Consider the following 8560-nt stretch of genomic DNA (forward strand, 5'->3'; position numbering starts at 1 on the left):
AATATAAGCCGGGTTGTATACAACGCAAGGGAGAGTCATCCTCAGCATTCGGTCAACATACAACATGTGAAACAGAGTGATCCCCTGCCTTCGATCAGTACGCAACGCGCAAAATACAGTGGTCCCTATCCCGCAGCATACAACGTGCGAAAGACAGCGATCCCGCGTCTTCTGTCCACCTCGCGCTCCCCCCGAAACTGAACACGAACCAACGGATTCCAACCGGAACAATCCTGCAGAAACCAACGACTAAAGTACCCATGAACAAGCGCGTGTTAATTGCCAGCCCCCGTGTCCAGGTCCCCGACCAAGACGGCCCACCGGTAATTCACCACCGAATAGCCTCGCACGCGTCCTCGCCGTTTAAGGATTCAGAGCCCCGTCTTTCGCCGCGTCCTTAGCTACGTTTTTCGATTCCTCGGGCGACGCCCCAGACATTTGATCGTAGACCACGTGCAGCAACAGTGACCCGGACCAACTCAACATGGGAGTCAAGTGGATTTCGGTCAGGCGCAAGAACGAGTTGGAGATGATTGCCGCGGAGCTTGGGTTAGACAGCGCTGGAACTGTCGAAGAGTTGAGACGTCGACTCGCGACCTTCGCAAACTCGGCCGATTTACCAAGTACGGCGCGCTCTCGGTTGGAGGAATTGGAGGCCCAGTACGGAGTCGCCGTGGCTCCAGAGGTTAAACCACTTTCTCCCCGCCCTTCTACACTCGCGCCTCTTAGCCTACAACCCCATCCCCCGGCTGCGTATGATGTCGTACCCGCCAGTAGCCGTAGTATCGTGGCGTCGGGATCCGCTGTGCCGGCAGAGAGCCTGCTCCATGGCATCGACGTCGGTGCCGCGCAGAGAAACCTGCACGGTAGCAAGGACCCATCGACGAAGGGGTCCACCTGGAACGAGGAGCATTTTAACGCTGCGATCACCGAGAAAATGGTCCGCTGGGGAATCGTGTTTGATGGGTCCGGCGATCCGTTAAGTTTCCTTGAGCACGTGCAAGAGAGGGCAGCCACTTATGAGATAGATCTACGACACTTATCACAAGGAATCCTCGTGTTGTTGACCGGTCGGGCCGAGAGTTGGTTTCGAACGAGCCGCCTTAGTGGAGAACCATGGGAGACCTTTCGCAAAGAGTTTTCAGAGTTCTTTTTGCCTCCCCGGTACTTTCAACGGCTAGAGGACGAGATCCGAACCCATTTTCAACGACCAAAAGAAGCGTTTAAAACGTACCTCGTGGACATTCGACTAATGATGCAGCGCGCGGGATACACCGAGGCTCAGGAATTGGAAAGGATATACGATAACATGCTCCCGGAATACCAGTTGTTTACGAGGCGAAAAGATTTTGATTCTCTCACCGAATTAACGCAACTGGTTGTGAACTTCGAGGTGACGCGTAACAAGGGACCGTCGGAGCTCACGGGCTACGCGAACCAAGCACGAGACACCCATCCCCGGGAAACTTTAGGGCCAACGGCTGGTCAACGAGGACCAAGGAATCACGCGGCTGCGAGGACACAGGATCTCCGGCACGATAGAACCCAGGTGAGGGGTTGGTCGACGGACTCGCAGCAGCCGGATGTCAGGAATGGAACCATCCTCCAAGACGCCGACACCATAATCGACGTGCAGCATGCTTGTAGGAACTGCGGCGGGTCCGGACACTTTTCCAGGGAGTGTAAACAGCCCCAAGTCTTATACTGCTGGGACTGCGGCCGTCGCGGGCTACGCACCATCGAATGCTGTCGCAGGAATTCGTCGGGAAACGGACAGGCGCTTCACTCGGCAGGGGACCGGGCGAAGACCACCACTCCCACCCCGAGGCAGTAAAGGGAACCCTGCGGCTGGAGAGAGGACGAATTCGCGCGCAAGTAACCATGGAAGGAGAGGACCTACTCGCTACTCTGGACACAGGCGCCACACGGAGCTTCGTTAGCGAACGCAAAGCCCTGGAGCTGGACAACGGACAGAGTATAGCGATGGTACGAACGACGATCAGATTGGCGGATGGGTCCCTCCGGGAATTGACTCAGGCGCTGATGGCAGACATACGACTAGGAGATCAACAAGTAAAGATGCCGGTGCTAGTAATGAAAGACGTGCTGGATGACGTCCTCCTCGGGATGGATTTCCTATGCGGAATAGACGCGACCCTGCAGTGTGGAGGAGTCCCCTTGCGCCTGAAATTTAAACACAGCCATGATACCAGGACTCAAGACATAGGATCCACATCCCGCCTGGATTAACTTACGAATCTCAGCCGAGACCGGGTCGCCCAGCATCAAGAACCGACGAGGAACGACGTGCCGAACGAGGAGCGCGTGGCCGATCCCCTGGGATCCATGATGGTGAGGTGGGAAAAACTTGCGAGGGACGACGTACCGAACGAGACGTGCGTGGCCGTTCCTTCAAGGAATTCTAGGAATTCGGACGAGGTCTCGACCCCGGCAGGATACCAACCCGGATGGACATCGGCGCTCCCCGGCCTCGACCACAGAGCCATGCTGAAAAACCGCTTCCGGGTACACGAGGTACAGCAGCGATCCAAGAAACGAGTGCGATTCGAACCCGTCATCGGCGACAACGGGCCCCGCCGTAGGCGCACCAGGGAACGGCAACGGACACAAGGAGCAACAGTGGCCACCGTGAGTATATCCCAATTGCCCGACGTTTTGACCCCTGGATTCGAGCCCGAAGACGACGAACCCCTGGAACCCTGGATCACCGAATGGTTGCAACAGGAACTGAAACAATTCGACGGCCTCAGCGGAGTGTCCCCCAATGCAGAACACACCATCGTGATGCGCGACAACAAGCCTATAAAACAACGTTATTATCCAAAAAACCCCGCTATGCAAGCTGTCATTAATAAACAGGTCGACGAACTGCTTAAGGAAGGGCAGATTGAACCTTCGAAGAGTCCACATAGCGCCCCAATTGTCCTCGTGGGCAAGAAAACAGGTGACATCAGGATGTGCATAGACTTCCGACAGTTGAACGCGCGATCAATCCCCGACGCGTATCCCCTCCCCAGGATTCAACACATATTGGAACAGCTGAGAGATGCCAGGTACATATCGACCCTGGACCTGAAGAGCGGCTACTGGCAAATTCCGCTTGCCCCAACCAGCCGCGAGTGCACGGCGTTCACCGTGCCGGGCCGCGGATTGTTTCACTGGAAAGTGATGCCTTTTGGCCTTCACTCCGCCGGCGCGACCTTCCAGCGAGCACTGGATAGCGTGATTGGCCCTGACATGGAACCACACGCATTCGCCTATCTTGATGACATTATCGTCATCGGGCACACCGTGGAGGCCCACATGCGGCAACTTGGGACAGTTCTACAGCGGCTGCGCAAGGCTAATCTTCGACTCAACAAGGACAAATACAGCTTCTTCAAACGCAGACTGAAATATTTAGGACTCGTCATCAGCGGGAACGGCATACACACGGATCCTGACAAGATCGCCGCAGTGCGCAACCTGAAACCCCCGGCAGGTGTCAAGGAACTTCGCCGATGCATCGGTATGGCCTCCTGGTACCGGCGGTTTGTACCCAACTTTTCCGAAATAGTAGAACCCATGACTGCGTTGTTAAGGAAAGATCGGCAATGGAAATGGTCGGAAGAACAGGAAAAAGCCTTCGAGGAGTTGAAGATCAGGTTAACTGAAGCGCCGGTCCTCGCCTGCCCTGATTTTTCTGAAAAATTCTCATTGCAAACCGACGCTAGCGAACAAGGATTAGGAGCCGTCCTTACACAAAAGATAAGGGACGAGGAACGAGTAATAGCCTACGCGAGTAGACGCTTGTCCAAAGCCGAGGAGAACTACTCCGTTACTGAGAAGGAATGCTTGGCAATAGTGTGGGCAATCCGCAAGCTGCGCTGTTACTTGGAAGGATACCGATTTGACGTGATCACGGACCATCTCGCCCTCAAATGGATCAACTCGATCGACAACCCCACTGGACGGATAGCACGTTGGGCTTTAGAGCTGCAGCAGTATCAATTCGATATTCACTATCGCCGAGGGAAGCAGAACGTGGTAGCAGATGCACTTTCCCGCCAACCATTGGAGTTACTACATCAAGCTCTGGAGGAGGAGTCACAGTGCAAGTGGATCAGGAAAATGTTGGCGAGAATCAGGCAGCAGCCGGGCAAATATGAAGACTACCGAAGCGAGAGTGGACAACTGTATCGGCGCCTGCACACCGTGCCCGAAGAGGAAGACTCCACCCCATGGAAACTCTGCGTCGCTGCAGAACATAGACGACGCGTACTAAAAGAATGCCATGACCACCCGACGGCCGGACATCTAGGAATCCGAAAAACAAGCTCACGAGTCGCCCAAAAGTACTACTGGCCAGGCCTGTTCCGAGAAGTCGCCGGATACGTTCGCCAATGCGTAGTGTGCCAAAAATACAAGGTGAGCCAGTTCAAACCGGCGGGGAAAATGTTCACCAGACAAGTTGACGAACCCTTCAGCGTGTTATGCGCCGACTTTGTTGGGCCGTTGCCCCGCTCCAAACATGGAAACACCGTCCTCCTGGTTTTCTTCGACGCATTTAGTAAGTGGGTCGAACTGGTGCCTCTACGCAAGGCAACTACGCCACACCTGGAAAGATCATTCCGAGAAAGAATCCTAAGCCGCTTTGGTACCCCTCGTACCTTCGTTTGCGACAATGGGGCACAGTTTACCAGCCGATCGTTCAAAGGATTCTGCAAAAGACTAGGGATGGAACTTCAGCATACTGCCCCGTACACTCCCCAACAAAATCCAACAGAACGCGCGAACAGAACAATTAAAACGATGGTGGCGCAATACATCGACGGAAAACAGAATACTTGGGACGAGCTCTTGCCAGAAATCACGCTCGCGATCAACTCAAGCGTGTCCGATTCGACGCGATTCAGCCCCGCGTTTTTGATCCAAGGTCGCGAGCCAAGACTGCCAGGCGCCTTGTATGACGAGGTTACGCCAGGAACGGGAACTAGCATCGCCGACCCGGAGACCAGAGCACGACAGATGAGAGAGGTGTTCGAAATCGTAAAAACAAACTGCGACAAAGCATCAGAGGAGCAAAAACGACATTACAACCTCCGCCGTAGGGAATGGAAACCGGCTATTGGATCCCAAGTGATGTTACGTCGCCACACTCTGTCCAAAGCAGCCGAAGGCTTCGCCTCCAAGTTGGCCTCGAAATTCGAGGGACCATACCGGGTGACCAAGTTTCTCTCTCCGAATCTCGTCCGATTACAGGTTCTAAACGGACGTAAGCAGCGATCAGCCAGTTTGAACGACCTGAAGGCGTTCTACCCGACCATCGACGAAGATGACGAAAAGACCGACCAGATCAGGACGGACAGTGAAGACGACCCTGACCGAACCAATATACAACAATCTTGATTACAACGCAGATCTACTCAAACCGCCACGACGATGCTGACACCCCGGATACACAGAGACGAAACCAATCAGGAACCCGGATATCTTGCGAGGAACGACGCACCGAACGAGGCGTGCGTGGCTGCTTCTCCTGGACACATCCGCTTCAGGAACCCGGATATCTTGCGAGGAACGACGCACCGAACGAGGCGTGCGTGGCTGCTTCTCCTGGACCCATCCGCTTCAGGAACCCGGATATCTCGCGAGGAACGACGCACCGAACGAGGCGTGCGTGGCCGCTTCTCCTGGACACATCCGCTTCCGGGACCCGGATATCCTTCGAAGAACGACGCACCGAACGAAGCGGGCGTGGCTGTTCCTTCAAGGGCAAACCGCAACCGTGATTGTACCGAAGGGACAAACCAAGGCCGACATTTTGGAGATTCTCATTAAGTCTATAACCGCTCCGCCGCACTCATAGAGTATCAAAGTATTTCTTGCCTGTAGTCAACAAGTCCATTCCTATTCACAGCTCATCGAATGCGAGAGACCCCCGCCGACGGAGAACTACGACAAAAGCCAGGCCGGAGCCCCCAGTCGACTGGGAGATCATCAAGGAACTGATTCTTCGCCCCACTCCGCGAGAATGCCAAGTCCACCAAGAGGTCCTCAGCTGGGAAAATTTATGCGGCGACGTCGAGACGTGGCCACCAACGCCAGGGACCCAAGCCCTGGCAACGTCGCCAGAGCCACGTTCACCCACGCTCAGGGCCCCAGCCAGGTCAACCCCGACCAGGTCGCCGAAGAGCACGCGCAGGGCCCTGGACACGCCACCGTAGGAGAAGCAGCCGACTTCACCGCTCCGGGTCCGAGCCCCGACGAGGGGGCAGAGGCCATCACTATCCCTGACGGGCTGCCAGGTGCCACCGCACGCGGATACCGCCAGCAATTCGAGCCGACGGAGTTCGAAAAAGAGATGCTCCGCTGGGAAGAGCCACCGCTTCCGGCACTCTTCGGGGCCCTTGATATGCTCAACCTTCTCGAACGGATAGACGGGTTGGACATCACCCCCGAAGATGCAGGACTACCGGCCGTCAGCAACTTTGACGCCATCCTGCGTCCCGAAGACATCGCCCCCGAAGACGCAGAGCTACCGGCCGTCTGCGATCTGGACGCCATCCTACATCCCGAAGGCGGCCGTCCGGAGATACCAGAAACGTCGACCCCCAACCCAGCCGTTCGTTGGGTGACTGGGGAGGCGGATTGGAGAGTACGTACGCCCGACGTACTCGTCAACCCGCGGCGTAAAGATGTCCGATTCTTGGCAGAGGCGGACAACACCTTCTTCCAGGTCCACATCAGCAAGACGAGCAAAGTGACTATTCGCTCACGGGCCCCCCGAAGTAAGGAGAGGGTGTGAGGACCCATACTGGGAGCCTCACATAGTAACAAGAGTTAAGTGATTAATAAGACAACCTGAAAATATAGTAAGTCGCAATGGAGCGAGATTTGTATTAGTCAAAATCATATGCTATGGTAGTAAATAAGCTAGTTAAGTTTTGCATAGCCGAAATCCCGCCAAGCGGCCAGCTCACACGGAACGTCGAGCGACCGTGGCGAGAGAAGGAGTCGATTTTTGGAAGCGAGCGAAGACGGAACGTCGCGGACGGTGAAGAGATAAAGAAAAAGTGTTGAACGGCCGCGCGCCAGAGAGGAAAGAAAAAGCATGGACGAGCTGCAGGAACACAGGCGCCGGATCCGCGGGTGAGCTGGCCGATGGCCAAGGTAGTAGTAGGAGTAGAAGGGAGTGCAAGGGGAATCAATCCAATAAAACTTCGATCATATAATTAAGAACTCTTTGGCTTCCATTTGTTTTCTCTGGTCGGACCACCGACTGCGGTCATCTCTCCACCCCCTCCCCTTCCGTTTTCCTGACTGTTTTCGGTCACTACGCTCCCGCTCTGACTCTGGCAACAGGGTTTTACCCTGCTGGAGTGAGAAGTGGTACGCGTTTCGGCAGAGGCGCCCCCCCCCCCCCCCTTATCCTTTTCCTTCACCTCCCCGGACCCGCGGCCCACCTCGACCTTGGCAACAGGGGTTTTACCCTGCTGAAGTCGGGGAGTGCAGCGTCTCGGGTGAGTTTCGCGCCGCCCGGCCCAACGCCCGCTCTCCCCCCCCTAATTTCTCCCGAAGGCCCCGTCGTTGACGGCGGCTCGGCGATCCCTGCGCCAACGACCCGCCTCCCCCCCCCCAGTCTCAACATCTCAGCAACTTACAAATAAACTGTAGGTGACCCTGGGCAGACTGAGACTGACCCCAGCCTAGGATCACTACTTTACAGCCTTCTCGTGCGCAGGCTCTGGTTCATTTCCTAATCCTGGGTCACTTCGTCGTACAAGGCTCCTGGTAGCCTTGGTTCTCGTCCGAGTACCAAAAAGGCCGGGCTGAAGCCCGAGGTGTTCGACGTGCTGCTGTTTATGGCCAAGCTTAACTCGGGGAGGAGTCGACGGGAGTTAACTCCCCGTCGAAGTATTGTGCAATCATTGTCTTGATGGTCCGGTTTGCCCTCTCCGTCGGGTTTTGCTGAGGGGTATACGGCGCGGTGTGCTCGAGTTCCATTCCCGCCACCTCGCAAAATTTCCGGAAGGACCGACTAGTAAATTGTGCTCCGTTGTCGCACACAAACTTCCACGGGACCCCGAATCGGCAGAGTATCCTCTCTCGGAACGCTTTCTCCAAGTGGGCGGTTGTGGCTTTCCGGAGTGGCACAAGTTCTACCCATTTGCAGAATGAGTCGAAGAACACGAGGAGCATCGTGTTGCCGTGCGTTGAGCGGGATAGTGGGCCCACGAAGTCCGCACAAAGGATGTCGAACGGGCCCTTAGCCTGGCGCGTATACATGTGACCTGTGGGTTTGTTCTGGCTCACCTTAAATTTTTGGCAGCTTTCGCAATGTTTCACGTATCGGGACACGTCTCTGTAGAGTCCTGGACAGTAATTTCATTGGGCTACCAGAGTGGCAGTCTTCCGTATTCCTAGGTGTCCGGCGGTCAGGTGATCGTGGCATTCTTCTAGCACTCGTCTACGATGGCCACTGGTGACGCATAACTTCCACTGGTGAGATTCTTCCTCGATTGGTCGGTGCCCAGGCTGCCGGTAGATCTGTCCGTTC

This window comes from Drosophila persimilis, unplaced genomic scaffold, assembly GCF_003286085.1.
Source record: "Drosophila persimilis strain 14011-0111.01,24,50 unplaced genomic scaffold, DperRS2 tig00000002-arrow-pilon, whole genome shotgun sequence".
Classification (NCBI taxonomy): Eukaryota; Metazoa; Arthropoda; class Insecta; order Diptera; family Drosophilidae; genus Drosophila; species Drosophila persimilis.